Source organism: Crocuta crocuta, unplaced genomic scaffold (genome assembly GCF_008692635.1).
Source record: "Crocuta crocuta isolate KB4526 unplaced genomic scaffold, BGI_CrCroc_1.0 scaffold125, whole genome shotgun sequence".
Lineage (NCBI taxonomy): Eukaryota > Metazoa > Chordata > Mammalia > Carnivora > Hyaenidae > Crocuta > Crocuta crocuta.
The window spans coordinates 5,413,135-5,436,382 of NW_027531143.1; the positions used below are offsets into that span (position 1 = coordinate 5,413,135).

The following is a 23,248-nucleotide window of genomic DNA, read 5'->3' on the forward strand; positions in this document are numbered from 1 at the left end:
AAGCTAAGCCCAATTCAAGAGTCTTAACTGACTGCGCCCCACATTTTTCCAGTCTTATGACTGCACTTCCCACTTGTCCCTAATTGGCCACATTGGAGAGAAGCTTTTAAGATGCTCAAACATGAATATGGCACTGTAAAGGAGAACTGCTTTGCCTTGAGGCTACTAGGAGTGCCTAATTCCTGAATATGATAGATTATTTTTTATTTTTAATTGTTTATTTTTATTTTTATTTTTTTTTAATGTTTTATTTATTTCTAGGAGAGAGAGAGAGAGACAGCGTGAGCAGGGGAGGGTCAGAGTGAGAGGGAGTCACAGACTGAAACAGGCTCCAGGCTCCAAGCTGGCAGTCAGCACAGAGCCTGACGCGGGGCTCGAACCCACGAACTGCGAGATCATGACCTAAGCGAAAGTCGGACGCTTAACCGACTAAGCCACCCAGGCGCCCCTTAATTGTTTATTTTGAAGCAATTTTAGGCTTACATGGATTTGCAAAAACCGTGCTGAAAGTTCTCGTAAACCCTTCAGCCAGCTTCCCTTGTTATTATAACTTACTTAACCATGGCACAATTGTTAAAACTATTATCATACTATTAAATTATTTTTAGTTTATTTAATTTTTTCAAATTCAAGATTATTCAGATGTCATCTTTTTTTCCCATACTGTCTTTTTTTTTTTTTTTCTGTTCCAGGATCCAATCCAGGATATTTACATTGTGTTTAAGTATGATTTCTTCTTAGTCTCCTCCAATCTGTGACAGATCCTCAGTCTTTCCTTATCTTTCATAACTTTGATATTTTTTCAGAGTACTGCTCAGTATTTTGTGGAATGTCACTTGAATTTGATTTGTCTGCTTTGATCTTGGTTTTTCCATCCTTAGATTAAGGTTATGCATTTTGGGCAGACATATTATAGACATGACACGTGTGTCGTATGCAGAATACATGATGTGGCTAAGTCTTGTTACTGGTGATATTGATCATGATCACTTGGTTAAGGTAGTGTCTGCTGGGTTTCTCTACTGTAAAGTCACTGTGTTTCCCGATACGGTAATTTCAGTATTCAAAATTTTAAAGTGTTTTCAAGGAGTATGCATTTGTTAAGTATATTTCAAGGAGGAAAAGAAGGATCTTCCCTTCTCTCTAAGTCTTGTCTTTCTGTAATCTTAATTTTTTTTTTTTTTACAATCTGCATTTTACAATCCAGTTAATATTGAAGAAACTCAAATAATTGATGTAAAATCATTTTTGTGTTGTGGCCCTACAACAAGGAATGTAATGATCACAGAGCATGAGAAAAATACAAGCTTGTGGCTTGCACTTGGAGGCAAGAACTCTGTGAACCTGGACAGTGGCAGATGTTGGCATTAATTTCTGGTCTAGGCAGTTGAGTGAAATTTGGAACGATTTGACCTGTGTTTCGGATCACTCTAATTTCTCTGATTTGTGGTGGGTTTTTTTTTTTTTTCCCTGTACATTTCTCTTCTGTGTTGTGAGCTGTAGGAGATTGGGGATTGTAAACCAATACGGTCCATAACCTTGATTGGTTCTGCAAGGTTAACCTTGTAACATAACATTCACAGGTTCCAGAAAATAGAATCTGGATATCTTGGAGGCTTCTCACATTTGCTGGGGGACTGAGTGAGACTAACATTGTTAGTGGGAAACTAACAATATGACTAATAGAAATAACAACAGGAGGCAGTGACCTCTTTCTACTGTTTTTTGAGGGCCTGTAACATGTTAGTTGCTTGTGCTTGGAATTTTACATGTTATATATATTGTGAGTTCTATTATCTGTTTTTCAGCTGTGGAAACTAAGGATTGGAGGGATGATAGATGGCAGTTAGAATTTTATTCTTTGATTTTCATACCTAACTCCTTCTCACTTTTCAAAATTTTGATCTAATACTTACAGCAAAGAAAACAAATAGGATGGTAAGTTTCCCTCTAGCTCAATCCCCATTCTGCTTCTCTGTTATCCATCATTTATTTCTATTATCTGCTTGTCTATTATTTTTTAAAAATATTTTTATTTATTTCTAGGAGAGAGACAGCATGAGCAGGGGAGGGCCAGAGAGAGAGGGAGATACAGACTCTGAAATAGGCTCCAGGCTCTGAGCTGGCAGTCAGCACAGAGCCTGACACGGGGCTCGAACCCACGAACCGTGAGATCATGACCTAAGCGAAAGTCGGACGCTTAACCCACTAAGCCACCCAGGCGCCCCCATCTGCTTGTCTATTAAACAATAGACTTGGAAGCCTTAGAATGGCAAATCAGAACAAAAAGGTAAAAGTAGTCATGGATAGGTCAAATGAACTATAAATTGAGAAAACAAAAATAAATAAAATAATTTCGTTAGTATTTTAAGCGACAAAGATACATATGAGAGAAATAGAAACATTGAACTTCCCTTTCAGGGAAGTAAGTCTTCAACAGTCATGTTTACCTCTTCAAATTACATAGGTTACCTTGGAGCTGGGATAGATCTGGAACTGAATTACTAAAGGAGATTAATTATAAAGTTAATGTTATTGCAATTAGTTATTGTTGATCATGGAAAGAAAAAAAAATCTGAGAGATAATAAATCTAGAGAAAGTTATAACCACATTAAAATTTGCATCAAATTGTTGTGGAAACTCATAGAAATGCTCCCAAAGGAGGTTAGAACCATAGGTTCCTGTAATTACTACAACTAAAGTTATATTTATCAGAAGAGCAAAATGTTCTTCCTCTTGGACTAGAGCACTGGAACATCAGGACTTCCCCTCTTAGTTTTTCCTGGTCTATGTCTTCTATGTCTACCTCTCTTCTATGTCTGTCTGGCACTGTTGACATTCTCAAGGGCTGGCAATGGGTGAAGTCTCTCCAACCACTGAACAACAATTCTTCTGAGAGCAGCTAACAGATTATGTGTCAGATCATTCCTGCCTCTGATATTCTGCCAGATCAACTAGATAGGGAACTTCAGATATCTAAAAGCTGTCTTTCATTCGTGGTCCCTTATTCAGGGCATAATATTTCTGACATGTACTTCAGCTATTGGAAATTGTCTCAATTTCCAAATACTAGGGCTACAAGTTTCTCTTGCAGTTTTCCTAAGTGCTTCTTACTCCCCAGTGTGTGTGTGTGTGTGTGTGTGTGTGTGTGTACTTGTGTGTGTGTGTTTAATCTTCAGATCTTCTTAAATGAAACTTTTGATAAATGACCCTTTTTAAATATTGAAGTTTAAACATTGCTTATGCATAATTTAGATTAAGCCCTTCTTCCTTTTTCACNTTTCCTAACTGCTTCTTACTCCCCAGTGTGTGTGTGTGTGTGTGTGTACTTGTGTGTGTGTGTTTAATCTTCAGATCTTCTTAAATGAAACTTTTGATAAATGACCCTTTTTAAATATTGAAGTTTAAACATTGCTTATGCATAATTTAGATTAAGCCCTTCTTCCTTTTTCACATGTACATGTATAGCTTGTTTGATGTTTAAACTGGCTACTCCATTCAACAAAATCAAGTGGCTGATGATTATGTTTTTCTAAATTGACTAGCCAACTCAGTCAAACAAGATTATGTTCACTGTGCATGCAGACGTTGCTCAACACATTTATAAAATTAAGAGAGCCAAACCCTTCAATGCAAGGGTGACTGTATTAATCAAATTTCTCTGGAAAAAATAGAAATAATTTGATGTAAAATGTAAAGAAAGAGATTTATTATACGGAATTGGCTCATGCGATTATGGAGGCTGTCAAGTTCTAAGATCTGCAGGGTGAGCTGTCAAGCTGGGGATCCAAGAGAGCCAATGATGTAGTTTCAGTATGAGTCCAAAGGTCTGAGAACCATGGGAGTGGAGGCTGTATTTCCTATCTGAAGGGTCGTAGACTTAAGACCCAGAAAATGCTGATGTTTCAGTATGAGTGCAAAGTCAAAAAAGAAGCCAGCATTCTAGTTTAAAGGCTATTAGGCAGGAAGAATTTTGTCATTGAGGGGCGAGCCAGCTTTTGTGTTCTATTCAGGCCTTCTATTAATTGAACAAGACCCACCCACATTCTGTGGGGCAATGTACTTTACCCAGTCTGCTGATCCAGTTGTTATATCATCCAAAACCACCCTCACAAATGCACACAGAGCACGCAGAATTACGTTTGGCCAAATATCTGGAGACCCATGGCCCAGGCAAATTGATATATAAAATTAACCATCACAGTGTCCAAAGTTTATTTTAAAGTGCTTAAAAACATTATGTTTGGCTAGTTATGAACTCAATCCCAGTACACTGTCCAGGGAACTCCTTTATTTTCTTGTAAACATTAGAATATGTGACAGAGTTCAGGTAACCGCCAGTAATCAAGGGGACAATGAATGGCGAGATATTTGCTTCCTCATTCTACATGAATCTCAAGGACTAACACAGATTTTGCTCTGCTTTATTAAAACCCTGGAAGCAGAGTATCTGGCACCTATGGGCATTGATATTTCCTAGTTTATAATTCCTTCTCAGGGTAACCCTGTATTCTTGATGAGCCACATTTGCATGGTGGCTCTGTCTGATGCCTGGAAGTCCTTTTGTGTGTGCCTCTGCCTGTGACTCCATTAGCTCATGCTTCTGGCTCTTTGTCATTCTCTTGATATCTGAGGAGAGGGCACCATGGGTCCTGTACCTAAATGCTGCAGAAATGATGATTAGAGGGAGAAACATCATTGAAGTCATTGTGGAAAATGATCTTCTTGTAAGTAATAAGTAGAAATGTGGTGTTGCAGCTTAGAAACCCAACTATAGCATCAAGACCCCAACTATTTAAAGTACACCTGATAGTTTTTTTTTTTAATAGTTTATTGTCAAATTAGTTTCCACATAACACTCAGTGCTCATCCCCACNTTTCAAAATAGATGAGCTCAGTGGGATTCCTGGGTGTTACACATTTAATTTTAAATGAATTTTTTTGGGAAAAATATCGTTTGGTTATATTAAAGAGTTTAAGGTGCTAAGGAAAATACATCTTATTAGTAAATATTAAACTTTTGAATACTCTGCCTACATTTTCAACATTTTAATTCATTTATACATGTCAATCAACTTATCCTTAGAGTACTTTATTAGTGATTAGTTTAGAGCATTAAACCCATATTCCCACAATTCTACTGCCTAAACACAAGTTCTCTTTATGATCCTATCAAAATTTTTATTTGTGTTCTGTGTGATTCTGTTTAGCTGTAGTAAGAAGTCATATTTTTAAGGCTTTTTTTTTTTTTTTCTTCTTCAATCTGGCCACATTGAAAGTCTTTCTTCTTCCTTTGGGACAATTTTCTATTCCATCTCCAATCTTTTCAGTGTCAGCCATGATGATATGGTAAAACTGGTATGTGTGATAAGGAGTTTCTCAGTTTCTTCCACTATTTGAAATAACTATCAGGTGATGACTCTACCATTATAGAGGCAGACAAAATACTTTGAAGGACTCATTCAATCAAATAAATTTATTGAGCTAAGCAGATTAATAGTCTTATATTATATTTATGTGTATGTACAATATAAAAATATTTTAAAAATCTACTTTTGTGGAAAATATGTCATATGCTGAAGTGCCTTCTGGTTTAGCCTTTAGGTTGGGCTATTTTAATAAATAAGTTTTTAAAAATAGTCTTTTAGAAAGGAATATGGTAGACCCTGTATTCTATTTTTAAGGGAATTTTAAGCTGTTCTCATGACAATTATTGAAGTCCCCAGGTCCAGTGATGTCTGTACCTAGTAAAGAAAGACAAGTGTATTCATGCCTCTAAATTGACAAATGGATTTTAATATTTTGATTTTGGAACTTGGTGCCAGAGGATGTCATTGAAGATGGAAACATATGGCCATCACTGGCATCTGGATAAGGGCCCCAAAGTTTTAAAATCCTCATGCTTCCTGCATAAACTGAGCTCTGAGAGGGGAAATGAAGGAATTATCCTTCCTTGATACCCCAGAGTATGGCACTATCAAGTGCATTATGGTGGTTTTATACCTCCTCAAGAGAATCATTAGTCTATGTCTCTACAAAAAATTTTATGTTTTTTTTTTTAATGTACATCAGCGTGGAAGGAATATCTAACTAACCTATATATAAGGATCATAAAAGATTGTTTTTCCTCTAAAATTACATTATAAAAATGAATCTTCCCAATGCTTGATTGCTGGATATGTTTTCAAGATTTTTTCCTTTTGTGAAACATTTATTTTCTCTTAAAAAATATTTGCCACTTTACTTGTCCTTTCTCATTAAGGGAAAAAGAACAATTTTAAGAGTGGTTTGAAAAGAGATCAAGCTCCTAAATTATCTCCAGACACAATGATTTAACCCTCTTCTACCTGAAAATCTTGCACAAACTACAATAGGAACAGTTTTTCTATTCATCAGTAAAGATAAATCTCCATAGTTACAGTGTAAGAGAATCACTAAAAAGGTTTAAAAGTTCTAAGTTGGCAGTAAGCCAATCATGTTAAAGACTCAATCTTATTCCTATTCTAAGCCTGACTAAAATGCTTGACTTACTCCCATATTATAAGTACCTTGTAATAAATACACATCCCCTAAGGAATTAACTTTCTGCTGCGACTTTTTGAGAGTTGCTGTGTTATTAAGTGATGTGTATACATGTTTATATGCTGGGATGCTCAAGTTATGCTATAATAACAAACTATCTCGAATTCTCATTGGCTAAAATGCATCAAAATTTATAGTTAGCAGCTCGGGCTATGGAGCTTTCCAATGCCACCAATGCAGGATTTAATTTTTGCAGCCATGTCAGAAAGGAAGGAAATGCTAAGTGAAACAGAGCAGAACAAAAAAAACAAGAAATGGTGAGATATCCTAAAGGGTCACACAAGAGTTCCCAGTGGCTAAAGGTGGAAAAATTTGAGCAAAAAAAAGTTTTTTTTAAATTAAAAAACAAGAATCCCAAGAGAACCCCACTTTCAGTACAGAGCCCCATGCGGAGCTTAACTCACGAACCATGAGATCATTACTTGAGCCAAAATCAATAGTCGGCCCCTTAACCTACTTAGCCACCCAGGCACCACCCCCCAATTTTTTTTACATGTAAAATACATTTTTTAAAATGTATTTCCTTACTTTCTGGAGTATTGCAGAGATTAATCCTCTAGAAGACTGAGTTACAAGTCCAGAATTTCCATCTACTGAAAGAACTTCAATTATTTTTTTTAAGTTTATTTATTTTTGAGAGAGACAGAGAGAAGGAGAGAGAGAGAGAGAGAGACAGAGAATCCCAAGCAGGCTCCCCACTGTCAGCACAGAGCCTGATGTGGTGCTCAAACTTAAGAATGGTGAGATCATGAAACCAAGAAACCTGAGCTGAAACCAAGAGTCCAATGTTTTATTGACTGAACCACCCAGGAACCCCTGAATTATTTCAATTATGTTTCTCTTTCTGGTTTGCTGCTTGGTCTTTACTTTCTGGGAAAGATAGGAAGGTATCAAAGTGCCTTTCAGATCTAAGTTGATCATTTAAAACTGCCACTGACCTGAAGTGTAGTGAACAACCAAAGTCCTTTTTCTAGAAGAGACTATAGACACCAAAAGGGAAAAGTGCTGAGAGACCTAGTTTGGCTAAGATAGCTGTTTCTTCCCTGTAAAGACTACCTTCTAGCAGTAGTCTTTGTAGGAATAACAATCCCATGATCTCTTCCACTGTCTAGAATGTTGCCAGAAAAAGGAAACCTAACCTATATTAAGATATAGGTTACTGTTTTTCTAATATAGCATGTTATTCTATTAATTTAGTTTCTATATAGAATATATCAGTGCTGCAATTCAATATATTATGCATAATAATGATATTTTTTATATTTGTTCTGGAGGACTAAGTTTTTTATTTTTTATTTTAAATCATTCCGCCATTTTTGTGGGGACACCAGTAGAAGGCAATCTCTTGCTGTGTCTCTTACAAAGAAACTAATTGCTAAAGCTGTTCATATAAATGAAAGGCTGTTTATCAAGTATGCACTTCAGTTGTGATTTGGTTTTGTTGCCATAGCATGGACTGTCACTATCAGCTTGGGTCATAAAGCCTTTGGATAACTGGTAGACAGTCATCACCACCAATCTGGGCTAGATGTTTTAATTGTCAGTTCAGGCCTAGAGAGCACTGACTTACTCTCCATCTGCCAGCAGATCTCCTTAGGCATGGAACTATCACTGCTTTTGGAATACATGATTTCTCATTCAAAAATATTAGAAGTATACCAAAGAGGCATGAAATAAAGTGACTTTTATTTTAACTGAGATAAGGGACATTGAATGGAAACAGTGAGGAATGGTCGAAAACAGTGGGGTTTCTTGTTTACAGGCAAAATAGTTCAGAAATACTTCACATTGGAGAGTGCTCTTCGAATTGGATGAGAAGAGACAAGAGCTAGGAATAGACTCTCAGGCCTGCAAACAAACATTTTCTGGAGAGATTTATTCTTCCCTTTGTGGTGTAGAAAAGTGAAGGGAATGTGGCAGATTGTGTACTATCAGTTGATTTCGTCCATAGCTGAATCCCACATCATTAAGGGCATTGGAAATACAAGAGCATTTTATATTGGCTGCAAAGCTGTACTCATAGCCAGCCCAGGGAACAAAGGTTTTGGGTAAATGTGTTCTTGGCGGAATATGCTGCCTTGTAAGAGGGTTGATGTTTTCCACACCAGATAAAAATTCTCTGTGGCCACCTGTGCCATATGCCATTACCAATCCCCTCAGCTCTAGGACCCCTTTAGCCAGTACAAAAGACCTCTTTACTATCATTGGAATTCAAAAGACTTGAAAGGCCTCCAGGAGGCACTATAGAGAAACTGCAGTTAGAATTAAATACCTTTTAGTTGAGGAGAACCAGTTTCACACTGGTCTCTGAACTTGGAAATCTTAGCATTTTTCCCCCCGGGAGATAGGGTATTGAAATCAGATTGCTGAAGCTGTGTTACATGAATGAGAGCTTAAAAAAAGATTAAAGAAGTTTAAGGCAAAGTTCAGATATATCTTTACTATCTTCCTCAGCACATTGACACAAAGGATTAAATACAGTTTAACAGAAAAGTGGAAAAATGATTTTAATAGAATATGGTCAGAATTTGGGAACTCAAGGATTGCTATCTGTATTCCTGAAAGTAGAATATTTTCACATAAAATTGAGAAGTCATTGAAGTTGTATTCTTCTGTAATAACATACAGAAAAATCCCTATTTATTTTGACCTGAGAGGAGTTAGGGGGAAAAAAAAAATCTCTCCTAGAAACCAATATCTTATTTCATTTTTTTCTTGACTCACAATCACACCTGATTTATTGTTAACATCTGCTGATGGCTGAGGTTGTTAAAAACCCCTGAGCTGTGCTTGAAGTATCTTTTATAATAACCACAAACTTTAATAAAATAAATATACCTAACTGATATTAGTATAACTGGGTTGAAAAAAAAATACCAAACTATTGAAGATAAACCCCTTAATATCTAATGCATGTGTGATTGAGAATTTAAATTAATTTGCTTTCCTGGTACTTACTATTAAAAATTAAATTAAGACCAAGATGACACTTTAAGACATTGTACTTTGACGGTACTTGGTAGAGGGAAAAAAGGTCCCCCAAGTGCCTAACTTGAAGAGCCCCATGAGATTCTGAGAAATATACTTTTTGAATACTTCAACTTATAGTGTCTTTTCAGTACTCAATTAGCATAATTTGACACAATTATAGGTATAAACATTTTATAGGCACTTGGTAGCAGGAGTGTCAAAAAAGTGTTGATTTCCATCCACTTATATTGGCAACACTCACCTAGTTCTAGCATGACACTTGAATGAGCAGTGAAATATGCTCCCTACTATTAATAAAATTCAAAGCATATTTCATCTTGACACCATATCACAAGTTTGACACTGCGGTTCCTCTCTGTGGAATTTTGAGTCATGGAGACATCCCCTTGCTACATCCCCATCTCAACTAGATGATAATTTGATTCAGACTATTTCAATACATGCCAATATGTATATCTTCCATGCAAAATGGAGGCATACCCACAGAGAAAAGAAGGTATAACTGACAGGTCAACATCATTTTTGTGAAGTTGTACCTTAGTGGTTTAAAAAAAAATATTTAAGTATGACTTTTACTAGTTCTCCTTTTCTCACGCTTTATCAACAGGACTTTCAAGAATATGAAGTTGCATGAAACAAATACATTATTCTTAAATATCTTAATAAAATTCTATTTTTAATGGATTGCTTTTTAAAACTTCAGTCATGGAAGAGATAGGTTAAGAAACTGTTAAGCATTTCCAGATCTATCAGCATGGGGATTTATTGACATCAACAACTTTGTACAAGTGTTTGGTTTAATTTGCTGTTTTCTAAACAGCCAGACCTTTCTGTGTATGTGTGTATTACCAAAATTCCAGAAGAGGAAAAAAAAAATGTTAAGCACAAGAAGTATGGGAGAAAGAAACTCAATTATTAGGAAAAAGAGGATAAAAATGATGGGCTGTGACTCTTTCAGCTCTATTTTCCTTCATGGTTAATCATTTCAGGTTTCCCAGAATTGAGATGAAGTCCATTTGTTTTGGCACCATTTTTTCTCTGATTTAGCAGCTCTGATTAAAATTTATGGCTAATAAAAATAATCTGATTCATCTTAATGCTATTGAAAATAGAAAACAAGCTACATCTCAGTTAATAGTATTTTTGGTCAACATAATTTAACTATAGCAGTCACTCTAGTTTTCCATGGTTGTTTTTAATATTTTTAATTATTTTTAGAAATTCGCTTTTAGAGACATATTCTCTCGGATTTCTTCCATAAAATCAAATTTTGCCAGAATGAGGGGATTTTTTTTTCTTTAATTCAAATTTACATTTCTTAGTCTGATATTAAGAATGAAAATATCTTAGGGATTATTCTTATTTAGTCCTTTATTTTTATTTTATTTTATTTTTTTAAGTGTTTATTTTTGAGAGAGACAGAGGGTGAGCAAGGGAGGGGCAGAGAGAGAGGGAGACACTAGGCTCCAGGCTCTGAGCTATCAGTACATAGCCCAATGGAGGGCTCGAACTCATGAACTGTGAGATCATGACTTGAGCTGAAGTTGGACACTTAACTGACTGAGTCACCCAGGTGCCCCATGGTCCTTTAAAAATAAGAAGAATGAAATACTGTGACTGTTTCCTCATATCTATACAATAAAGTATAGTTTTTGAAGTACTTTGATCTGTTATCTCAGTTGATATTCACAATAATACAAGTAAGGAGGACAGTTCTCGGAGTATGTGAAGTTACTTTTCAGTAATTGGAAACCGAAATGTACTCTTGGAATTCTGAATCATATTATTGAACTGTGTCACATATTTTATGTACCTCTTAAAGTTAGAACAATTAATATCCCTACTTTACAAGTGGAAAAGCTGAAGCTTGGATTAGTTAGGTAAATTGATCAAGGTCAGGAAGTAGTGACAGAGTTTGAATTTGAACTCTGGTCTCTCTGAGTCTAGAGTTCAAGATTTCAACCTCTATTGCTGTTTCTTTCTTAAAAAAAAAAAAAAAAAGATTTTTAGAGAGGTTTTAGGTTTACAATAAAATTGAGAGAAAGGTGCAGTAATCTCCCATATACCTCCTGCCCCCACACATGCATAACCACACCCATAATCAACATACTCACTAGAATTTTTTGCCAAGGATGAACCAGCATTGATGTATCATCATCATCCAAAGTCCATAATTTACCTTAGGGTTTACTCTTGTACATTCTATGGTTTTGGGCTAATGTGTAATGCCGTATATATCTCATTATTACATCATACAGAGTATTTCATTTCCCTAAAAAACCTCTGTACTCTGCTACCCTCCCACTCGCCTCTATTGACCTTCTTATTGTCTTCATAGTTTTGTCTTTTTTAGAATGTCATATCATTAGAATCGTATAGTATGTATCCTTCTCAGAATGGCTTCTTTTACATAGTAAGATGCATATAAGTTTCCTCTATGTCTTTTCATGGCTTGAGAGCTTGTTTCTTTTTTAGTGCTGATAATACTCTATTATCTGGATGAGCCACAGTTTATTCATTACCCCACTGAAGGACATCTTGGTTGCTTCCAGGCTTTGGCAATTATAAATAAAGCTGCTATAAAGATACATGTGCAGGTGTGTGTGTGTGTGTGTGTGTGTGTGTGTGTGTGCTCGCGCACGCACACACACACACGCGCATGTACACAAGTTTTAAACTCCTTTGGGTAAATATCAAGCAGAGTTATTACTGGATTGTAAGAGTATGGTTAGTTTTTTTAAGAAACCACCAAACTGTCTTACAAAGTGACTGTACTGTTTTGCATTCCCACCAGCAACAAAGGAGAGTTCCTGCTGTTCCACATCCTCACCAATATTGGCTGTTGTCGGTGTTCTTGATTTTGGCTACTCTAATAGGTATGTAATTCTATATTTATTTATTTTTTTAAAAGATAAACAGAGTCCTAGACAGGCAGTGCTTGAGACCAAACTTCTCAGCCATTTAGTAGAAAAATTAGATTTCAGGCCTTGATACTAGATATCTGATGGTACTGAATTTCTGTGGCTACATTGTCTCTTAGTTGTACAACTTTAAACTTGGATCACTGCCTGGGTGAAGTAGTTATTTAACTCAAATATGTTTGATAATTAATGACAAGTAGAGGTGATTTCTTACCTGTGCTTCATGAATGAGATATTTCAGAGCTGACAGTAGTATAGATTTATTCTCTAGCTCAGATGAGATTGGAACTTGTCGTGATCACTCAGCTGTATGGATCAAATCATACTTTCTAAATGCCATTGCCCCTTAATGTGCTATCCCTTTACCTACGCTGATCAATGGGCTTCTGGTCATGAGGATAGGATTGGAAGTGGTTTCTTTGATTTCTCTTCATGATTTCAAAAGCATTAAAGGATACTACTCCTTTTGTGGGCCCCTAGGCTAAGGGTGAGGAGATGGTGCATGTTATAATAGCCAGCAAAGGCCAATCCTGACCTTTTCTTTGCTCTTCCTTGAATGAGATTTTGAAATAGACAGAGATAAAGTGGGAAGGACAAACTGTAGAACAATATAGCTTTTAACATCTATGACACACTTTGGGAAGATCACAGGGGAGCTAACGCTTAGGGAGGAATAGCAACAATTTTTTTTATTTAAAGAATAAAAGATGGTAAGTGTAGAGAACGAAGGAAAGGAGGATGGCACAATGAGAAGAGGTGCCAGCATGATCACATAATTCACTGAGATCTTCTTATAATTGAGATGATCTTTTCCCATCTCCAAGTCTTCTTGTTTTTGTTATTTTCTGGAAAAGGTATGTGAGTACAAAACTGGTGTTAGGGCATTAGTCGCCTCATAATGAACCCCATTCCGAAATGGAATAAGATGACTTTTGCAACAGAAACGCTTGCTATCAATGACTTTAAAACAGATGGTGGACAAGAATTACAGAGTGCTGGTGGTTCTTAACTATTGATTGACTGATTGGATCCCTTTTGAAATTGTGATAAAAGCATGGAATTTTTCCCTATGAAAATCAACATATGCTCATGCTCCAATTTAACATTTCATCTTAGATTTATAGACTTCCTAAAGGTGATCCCTGAACTCCTGTTACAGAACCTTTGTCACACCAGACTTCATGGGAGTGTGGGAGAATGAGTAAATTTTAGATAGGTAAAAGATTAAATGTGAGGTATGTAGAAAGTGCTCAGTAATATTGGTGGAATAGAGTGGATGGTTGAGCTGATGGCATTTTCCCTCCGGCTCTTAGCCTCTCTACTGCTACCATTCCACTACTTAAACATTCAGTCACCTTGGTAAAGATTTGTGGTCTTCTCCAACCCCTTCTTCCTTTTCTTTCCTTACTCACTTCTAAAGATCGAAACTCTGCTAAGAAGTAGCAGTCAGACTGGAAATGCCTTGGAGCCTAATAGCTACTTATGTCAGCTGTGGCAATAAAATGGTTATAGCAACCCAAGTCTCTGGGAAATGTGTATTCAGCTTTAACTGAACAACCTGTCTTTTAGCCCAGTGCTTCTCCAACTTTAATATGCACGTGTCTCCCTAGGGCTCTTGGTAAAATGAAGATTCTGGTTCCACAGATTTGGGGTGAGTTGGGGTCTGCATTTCTAACAAGATCCCAGGTGATGCTGCTGCTGTTTCTGCTCCATAGACCACACTATGAAAATAGAGCTGTGGTCTTCTTAGGAAGCCAGCAGAATTACTCTCATCATTGTGGCTTGTGTGCATGCGTGTGTCAGATAATCTAAGTTTACTCTCCCAGAAAATGCTAATTGCTTACTATGATCCCATGAAAGAAGATTTCAGCCAAAAAAAAGGAAACAGAGACTTACTTAATTTTTGAAAAAATTAAATTTTGCAGACAATTGAAAATCCATTATTTGACCTAATTAAATAGAAGTTGGTATTTGTGTAAAAACATCTGTGACACAGTCTGGGGATTAAGCATAGTAGCAATACCTGTCCACTCTCCCCAGGAGTATTAGCTAGGAAAACCAAAAGATGCTCTTCTTGCATAATAATACATAATTTACAGATATGTGGTTGTACATAAAGGCTTAGTGAATTTAATAATGAAATGGATAGAAGCTATTTCCTCATATTCATTTTAAGAGGTAAAATAGAAAAAAAAATACTATATATTTTTTGGTTCCAATCCCTTTTTTTTTTTTTTTTTTTGCATTTTAACATAGTTTAAAATACCCTTAATGGAGTTTTACAATTGCTGTTGACCAAGTGGCAGTTGTAAGGAAAGTGTCATTGGGTATGCATGTGCAAGCTTAATTGTTATTCTCTGTGGCATGGCTGGATGCTGGCAACCTCTTGACATTTTAGTAAAAAAACATCAGGACTATTAGAAGAAGGAATATGGGCACAGAATGGGAGATAACAGCTTGAAAGAAGAGGCTGGGGACAATTTTAAGAAATGCTGCATCACCAATGCTCTTGATAGCATACAGGTTGATATCATGTAACATGATATCTCTGGCTCTGAGATGAACTGTAGCTCAGGGAAGTTGAATTCTACATGTATAGAAGTTTTTAAGCTACTTTTAAAATATATTTTGCTTATACTTTTAACCTATGAACAAGAATAATGCATGATAAAAATCCATATGTAAATGAGTCTAAAAGAACTCCTTCACAAAATATGAAATAAAACCTGTAAATAGTAAGAAAGCATTGTGTCCTAGTGTGATTGCCAATATTTTGTTTGATTTCCTAGTGGTACATCTTACAATTAATGGCAACTTGATACGGTGAAATAGTGCAGTTTAAAAATTACATGTTGGGGAAATAAAGTTATCCCAAGTCACAAAATTATATACTCAAAGGTAAATTCAAGAAATTAACTAGTGAGTGTCTAAATCAACCAGGACACATGAGGTTCAAGAAAAGAGTGGAGAATAGTGGATGTTCTTATGAATTAGAAAGTGTAAGCAGTAGATTTGGCTATAATACTGAGCAGTTGTGACAAATCACTTCAGTTCTCTGGATCTCTGTTTCCTAATGTATAAAATGAAGAGAGTGTCTTAAATAATCTCCAATGTACCTTTAAGATCTTGGATTCTGCATATTCAAAGCAAAAAATGTGGTAGATAAAAGATTAGATTTACTGGGGCGCCTGGGTGGCTCAGTCGGTTGGGTGTCTGACTTCGGCTCAGGTCATAATCTCATGGTTTGTGGGTTTGAGCCCCGTGTCGGGCTCTGTGCTGACAGCTAGCTCAGAGTCTGGGGCCTGCTTCTGATTCTGTGTCCCCCTCTCTCTCTGACCCTCCCCTGTTCAAGCTGTCCTTCTCTCTCTCTCTCTCTCTCTCTTTCTCTCTCTCTCTCAGAAATAAATAAAACATTAACAAATTAAAAAAAAAAAGGATTAGATTTACCCATTATCTCTTGTGTTATCCCCTTTATCACAATGATATTTTGCCTGAGGAGTTACTGATCTTTCTTACATTTTAGTTTAAATTGAATCAAGGTTCATTTTAGCAGAACTCTATTTTGCTCCTATGACGTATGGGGAACAACTGGTAAGCCTCTTCTAATAATTCTATGCATTCTTGAGAAACTTATGAATAGATACCGTGGATTTCTCTTTCACAAAGAAAGTAATCTTAAATTCTTTTCACAAAGAATAAACTTCTTAAATAGTTAAAAATCGTTAAATTCTATTAATAATTTTGGTTGTATCTGCTTACCATTTGTTTTTGTTTGTTTGTTTGTTTGTTTGCTATCCCCCAACTAGTCTTCTTTCTGAACAGTGTCTTAATTTTTTCTGAAGAATGACCTCTCTCTAGTCTGCAGGGGCTGTGATTAAGGGTCTCTGCACTTTCTTAGATTGTGTGTGTGTGTGTGTGTACATATATATATATACACACATACATATATATATATATAATTTGTTTGTTTGTTTGGAGGGGGGTACTCTGAATCTAGAGCTGAGTGTTACAGAAATGTAAAACACAGTTGGAGTTCACTCCTGGGTCATATCCTGAAGAGACTGCCAAGCTGTCCTTCAGCCTCCATGCCCAAAGCTGGCTGGTTACTGCTGACTGGATGCAAGGCTGACTCCAAACCTGGGCTCAAAGTCTCTTTTGCCCTTTTGAGCTCCCAAGATTGCTCCAAACAATTCTCTTCTAGATTAACCAGAATGGGTTTCTGATGCTTTCAATCAAAGAAGCCTAACAAACAAAGAATTTGTGTGAGGTGTTCCAGGATTCCAGTAATCACCAGCTTGATGAATAAACTGTGGGGAGGACAGAGGGACACTTTCAGTTCTGGTGTCTCACACATTCTACATGAAAAGGGTTCAAACTTCTTGACTGGTGTCAAATATATACAGTATACAATAAAATATATCTACATACTGTTTTTACTTTTCCTTTGGATTGCCCAAAGCCTTTCAGTCTTTATGATGGGCTTTGGTTTTGACATAAATTAGATCTCCAAATAGAATTTTGAAATGCAATTTTTACACCTATTCTTTTGTCCGTAATTAAAGGTAATTGTGTCCCTTCAATGACTGATCGCCAAAAGTAGTATACAAAAAAATTCTAGAAGGAAAGCCATTAAATGTCTGTATTATTCTATTTGAATATATCTTCACAGTAGAAGAGAAACCAAACTATGAATTGCTACATTCTACACCTGAAACTAATATTACGCTGTGCGTTAATGAACTGGAATTTAAATAAAGATTTAGAGAAAGAAAAAAAGAAGAAGAAAAAACAAACTGATTTGTTTTTCTTTTTGTGCCATGGTGGTTCCATTTATTAGTTATAATATTTGTAAAATCTTTCACAATCCAAACTGCTGTTCTTTTGGAAATCCATTACCCTGCCTCTATGCCTCCAGATATTGGAAACATTGACAGTTTAAATGAAAGGAAATACAGAGGGAAAAGACAAAACTCGTGACTCTCTGAGTTACTTCTTTTGGAAGTATAAGCTCTGGAGGATTGAAGACGCCTCTCATGTTTCCCTCCCCTCGTACCTGGCCACTTCCAAATAGCTTTCTCTTCTGCCATCTAAGATTCACTGGAAATATTCCTGCATATCTTTAGGGTACCAGTTAATAGTCTGAGTTCTAGAATTGCATTTCTTGAGTGTTAATACTAGATGCACTTATGATGTGACCTTGGGCATATTAATCAATGTCTCAAAACTTAAATTTCTCCATCTATAAAATTGGGTTAACTGGAACACACCCCCCTTTCCCACCCCCCCCCCCNNNATTTGTTATGATTGATTATATATATGTATAATATACATATATATACACATTATGTATATGTATATTATATATATACATATACATAATTAGTTATTTGTTATGATTAATTATATATATGTATATAATAAAGCAATGGACAGATACAAATACATAACAAAGGCAGGGTTTTGAATGAATCAGATGGTATGGTGTGTGGTGGATTGCATAGGGAGAGGATGGGAGGCAACAAGACTAGTGGGCTACTTTTCCAGTAAATCTGATATGATGTTCAAAGGTGCAGTTATGATGGGTGGGAAGTAATATTACATAAAGAGGGACAAATGAAATGAAGAATGGAAGAGGCTTGTTGATGATCAGCTGAGGGTATCAAAGTAAAAAAAAAAACATTTCTGAGTGATTGACTCAGGAACAGTATGGGGAAGTCTGGAAGGAGGAAAGAGAAACATTTTGTTGAGTGCAGGAGAAGCATCCATATAGAAATGTTCAGCCAAGAGAAGAGAAGTCAGGTTGAAGTTTGTGAAGGGCTGAGCTGAAGTCCTTGGTTAGTCTTTTGTATGAATAAACAGGATATATTGTCTATTTCTTTACTGTGGGATATATCAGAAAGTTGTGGGAGAGGAGTGGCTTTTGAAAAATACATAGTGTTATGGAACCTCAGTTTCCTCTTCTATGAATCTGATGTTGAATGAACCCTATGGGATACCTCCCAATGGAACTTGATATGTAAAAAGTGAATTTATGGATTAGCTGTGTGAGAATTATAGTATAAAAGTATATGCCATATTATACTTTACCTAACTTGTTTTTGAATTTTAAGTTTGAATGTTCTAGACGTTTAAGATGTTTACGGTACTGTTGAAAAAGCAGCACGTTCCAAAGGCAGAAAACCTTATCTCCTCCTTTATTTTACAGTGCTCCCAGATCTGAAGCAGGGCACACAGATATAAACAAAGAAGCTGAAAGACAATAAATGCATAGTCCAACAGCCTATCAGTTTTATATGACATATATAATAACATAGAAAACAAGATTAACTTCAAAGGAAATATATATTAAAGGGGATTATTGTCTGTACCAGAAATAGAAACCATAGGTGTAAAAATACATATGCATGAAAACTTTACAATTTATATGTGTGTGTAAACCATTCTCAGTGAATACAGTGTGATGATTAAGCATGTAAATTTGGATTGCAAACACAGACTCCAATTGTGCTCACCTAATCATCCATTATATACACAATTTACTGATTTGCACGCTCAACTAGACAGGATCAAATATTATCTGGATGTCACTTAAATGTCCATGGTTTGTAAGTTTAGAGTTGTTGAAAATAAAAAGGTTCAGTTCTCTTAGTAGCACACCACTCTACCCTGTGAATGGTTTTTATTTTTTTAGGTTTATTCATTTATTTTGAGAGAAAGAGGGGCAGAGGGGCAGAAGAGAGAGGGAGAGAGAGAATCCTAAGCAGGTTCTGCACTGCCAGTGCAGAGCCCGATGCGGGGCTCCAATCGCGAACCATGAGATTGTGTGTGACTTGAGCCAAAACCAAGAGCTAGCTGGATGCTTAACCCACTGAGCCACACAGATGGTCCTACCCTGCATACATTTTAATGCAACAAAGTGCCCACAGCTTATTTCTTTCAAGCTTCTTTTGCCTTTTATTCTGTAGAGCTAAATTTGTTACTTTTGTGATTTACTGAAAAGAAAATTTGTTTTAATAATGGGTATGCTGATTGTATTAAAACATTGTATCTCTCTTTGTTTCACAGGCTATGGAGTTTGGAGTAGTCTTTGAACTCAGCTATATTTTAGTAGTATATTTTATTTTGTGATAGCTTACTTTATAGAATTTTCTCTCTCTGTAGTGCGGCATTTGAAACTTTGAGGAATAGCTGTATGTTAAAGATTAGATGTGAAATGTATACTTCTTGCCTGATTGTCATCATCAAATATTTATTTTGGTATTTGATATCATTGGTTATGAGGTCCCATAGGACTGAGTGCATGGTTCTTGGCAGAAAATTTTGGTCGAAGAGATGTGTGCTGGAATGAATTTATGATTACTTGTGGATAAATAGAAAAAATCTGGAAATGGGTGTAAATTACAGTGTTCTCTTTAGAGGTTAATACAAGAAGAGCTGCCCTTTTCCTTTGGCCATATACGCCTGATGTATTTCTTTGGCATTAATTATACCTACCCCAGGTAGATGTTGACAACATAGTGGTCACAAGCTCAGTCCTTTGTGTTAAGATATGCCAGTCACTAGCTAGATTTCATAATCTCTGTAAGCTTCAGATTTTTAATTAAAAAAAAAAAACTTTTAATACCTTGCTGGGTGTCTAGAGTTGATGGCATACTGCATAGAAAGCACTTGGACATAGCAGACATTTACTTGTTATGTTAGGAGTTGTTATTTCTTTCTGTATATGTCAGTGCTTCATCAAAATTTTCATGGCTCAGCTAAATGGTTCCTTTTTAAAAATTTTTAAAAAAATGTTTATTGATATTTGAGAAAGAGAGAGAAAGAAAGAGAGAATGAGTAATTGGGGGAGGGTCAGAGAGAGAGGGAGGCACAGAATCCGAAGCAGGCTCCAGGATCTGAGCTGTCAGCACAGACCCTGACGCGGAGCTTGAACTCACAAACTGTGAGATCATGACCTGAACCAAAGTCAGGTGCTTAACCTACTGAGGCACCCAGATGAACCCAATTGCTATCTTTTAAATTAAAGACGCATCTCTTAATGATTCTTTTTTCATACCTCCTAAAACATTTCAAAAATTCTTAGAAACATTTATTTTGAGAATACTTATGTACACACACACACACATACATACACAAGTAATACTACTGGGGAGTCTTGATGCTGCACTAATGGTACATTCTTTTAAGAATATCTATCAGGTGCTTTTAATGAAATACATATTTTAAATCTTACAATAATCTGCAAGGTAGATGTTATTATTATTCCCATTTTATTGATGAGTAAATTAGGATACTGAGGTTAAATATGTTTCCCAACATCAGAGAGGTAAAAATTCTGCAGTCTGGCATATATCCATTGTACAAAGTCTGGAATTGTGTGTGTGTGTGGGGGGGGGAGGTGTTACATGAAGTTGCTTTCTTAGCTGCATTAAATAAAAAAAAAATCACAACCATTTTTGAATTAAAAAATACCAGGAATGGCAACTATGCACTCCTAGCTTCTTACAACTCTATGTTAAGCATATTTATTGATCCAAAATGTTATGATATGCAAGTCAGATGAGGTACATGTGAAAATAGTCCTTCATCAACTTTGAGAATATAAACATTCCTCTGAAGAGGGGGAAAAACTACATTTTTCAAAATTTAACTACTTCCTTTAAGGCACACTGGAATTTTCTTCCTTAGTTTCTTTTGCACACTCACTAAAACGTTACTAGGTTGAATATCCCTCAAATAAATAAATAAGCCTAGTTCTTTCCATTAACTTGCCAACATGTAAAAAGGCTAGGAGACTGATTTACTTTCAGGAATCAATTTAGGGACAACTCTTCCAGATCTACTGCAACTTTTGATTCTTCTAGTTTCTCTGTCAAGCCAATAATAACTGTTTTGTTTTTCTGGCCTTGAAATTCCTTTGCAGTCACCTTCAGTGACATGAACTGGATATATTTCTACTGTTCGTTTGTTTTAGCAAAAATATTATTGATGAAATGGAAAAATAGAAGATATAATAACAAGAAATTGTTCAGTTTTCATTAGGCTCTGTATGGCATGTAAAAAATGGAGAAAATACATAAAAGTCAATAGTAAAGCCTTTGAAGGTAAGTTTGATTATTCAGATAGCAATAGTGAATATATTTAAAATCAGAGAATTATATGGGAAGAATGAGCAAGGGATTGAGAGGGAAAAAAAGAAGGAGAAAAATATAAAATAAAGACCCATGTCCTAGAATCTGAACTTTATTTGTAGAAGAGCCCCTACCTTTATTACTCATTTATATGTTGGAACACTGCGGCAAAAACTCTGCATGTGCTTGTAAATGGACTGCTTGAGCAATATAATATCATATAGCCATTTCATTTGATGTTTGAGTTAAAAAAAAAATCTCATGCATTGGAATAATCTTTTTGCATCCGTACCACAGATGTTATAAGACTCACTCAAAAGATGGCATCTTTTAAAATTTGAAAACATCAACTCTGCCAATTTACTCATTACTATTAACAAGATAAGATCATAGCAATATTTAACTCAGCGGCATTTATTTATTGTTGCTGTTAAAAATGTCTGGCACTGCAGAAAAAATAAGGCTTGTGAAAATAATAATACAAATGACAACAACTCACTGGGAACCTACTATGTGCCAGTATTTTACAAATATTGCCCTTCTTAAATACAACTCTACAATGAAGAAGTTATTTTACAAAGAAATGGAGGCTTAAAGAATTTGTTTGTTTGTTTTTACAATTATATAGAGAGTAAACTCCTAAGTAAGGGCTTGAGGTCTTACCTATATGGCTTAACAGACTTTGCTTCCCTGCTTTCTATACTGAGCTGTTGTACCTGAAGTAAAGTTGTGTATATGTATAAAATTAAGTAGAAAAAAATCATACGTGTACAAAATCATATATATAAAACCATATTCCTATCTGTATCTAAACAGACACATACCTATACCTACCTACCTCTATCAATTTCTGTATCTTTGTATCTATATTTCTCTGTCTGGGAACTATTAATATATTAAGATAGAAAATAACTAAAAATATATTAGAGTATGATATGAACTAGTAAAGCACACTCTGAACTCTGAGTACAATGTGAAAAATAGTCAAGAAGGAAAATGATAGGAACCATTGTTTGCACTTACTAGGAAAAAATGTTACTTTGGACTTAGTCTTAATTGAAAAGTAGGGCCATGTGTGAACAGGAGAGAGAAAGAAAGGAACAGAACATGTATTTATTGAACACTGAGTATGTTCCAAGCACTGGAAAGACAGCCTATTTTTTATATTGCATGTAATTACCTTATTATGGCATTTTACAGATAAGGGCAATTATACTCCAAAGGGCTGAAGCAACTAATTCATAACCCAGAGGAGGATTTGAACCAAGGTCTGCAGGGCAAGCAAATACTATGTGCTTTTCATATCACCAGGAGATCAACAAAAGGATACTAAGTAAAAGTTGGCCTGGAAGCAATATTCAGATAAATTGGAGAGGGAAAGTGACAGGGAGTGAGAGTATTAAATTTTTTTTTTCCTTAAGTTTATTTATTTTTTAGAGAGAGAGAGAGAGACAGAGAGAGAGAGGGAGTGGGGGAGGAGGGGCAGAAAGGGAGGGAGAGAGAATCCCAGTCAGGCTCTGTACTCAGCACAGGCTGGAACTCACAGACCTTGAGATCATGACCTGAGCCGAAACCAAGAGTCAGATACTACTAAACTGTTACCGAGCCACCCAGGCATCCCA

The 23,248-nt window shown here is 35.9% G+C and overlaps 1 long non-coding RNA gene across 2 annotated transcripts in view; it reads left to right on the forward strand.

Moving 5' to 3' along the window:
* The window catches only part of LOC144237420 (uncharacterized), a 510,168-nt gene that overhangs the window by 40,637 nt on the left and 446,283 nt on the right, over positions 1 to 23,248 (forward strand). For both annotated transcript variants that reach the window (XR_013336849.1, XR_013336850.1), the window contains exon 2: positions 12,369 to 12,450. This is a non-coding gene — a long non-coding RNA (uncharacterized LOC144237420). The remainder of the gene's footprint in view (positions 1 to 12,368; positions 12,451 to 23,248) is intronic.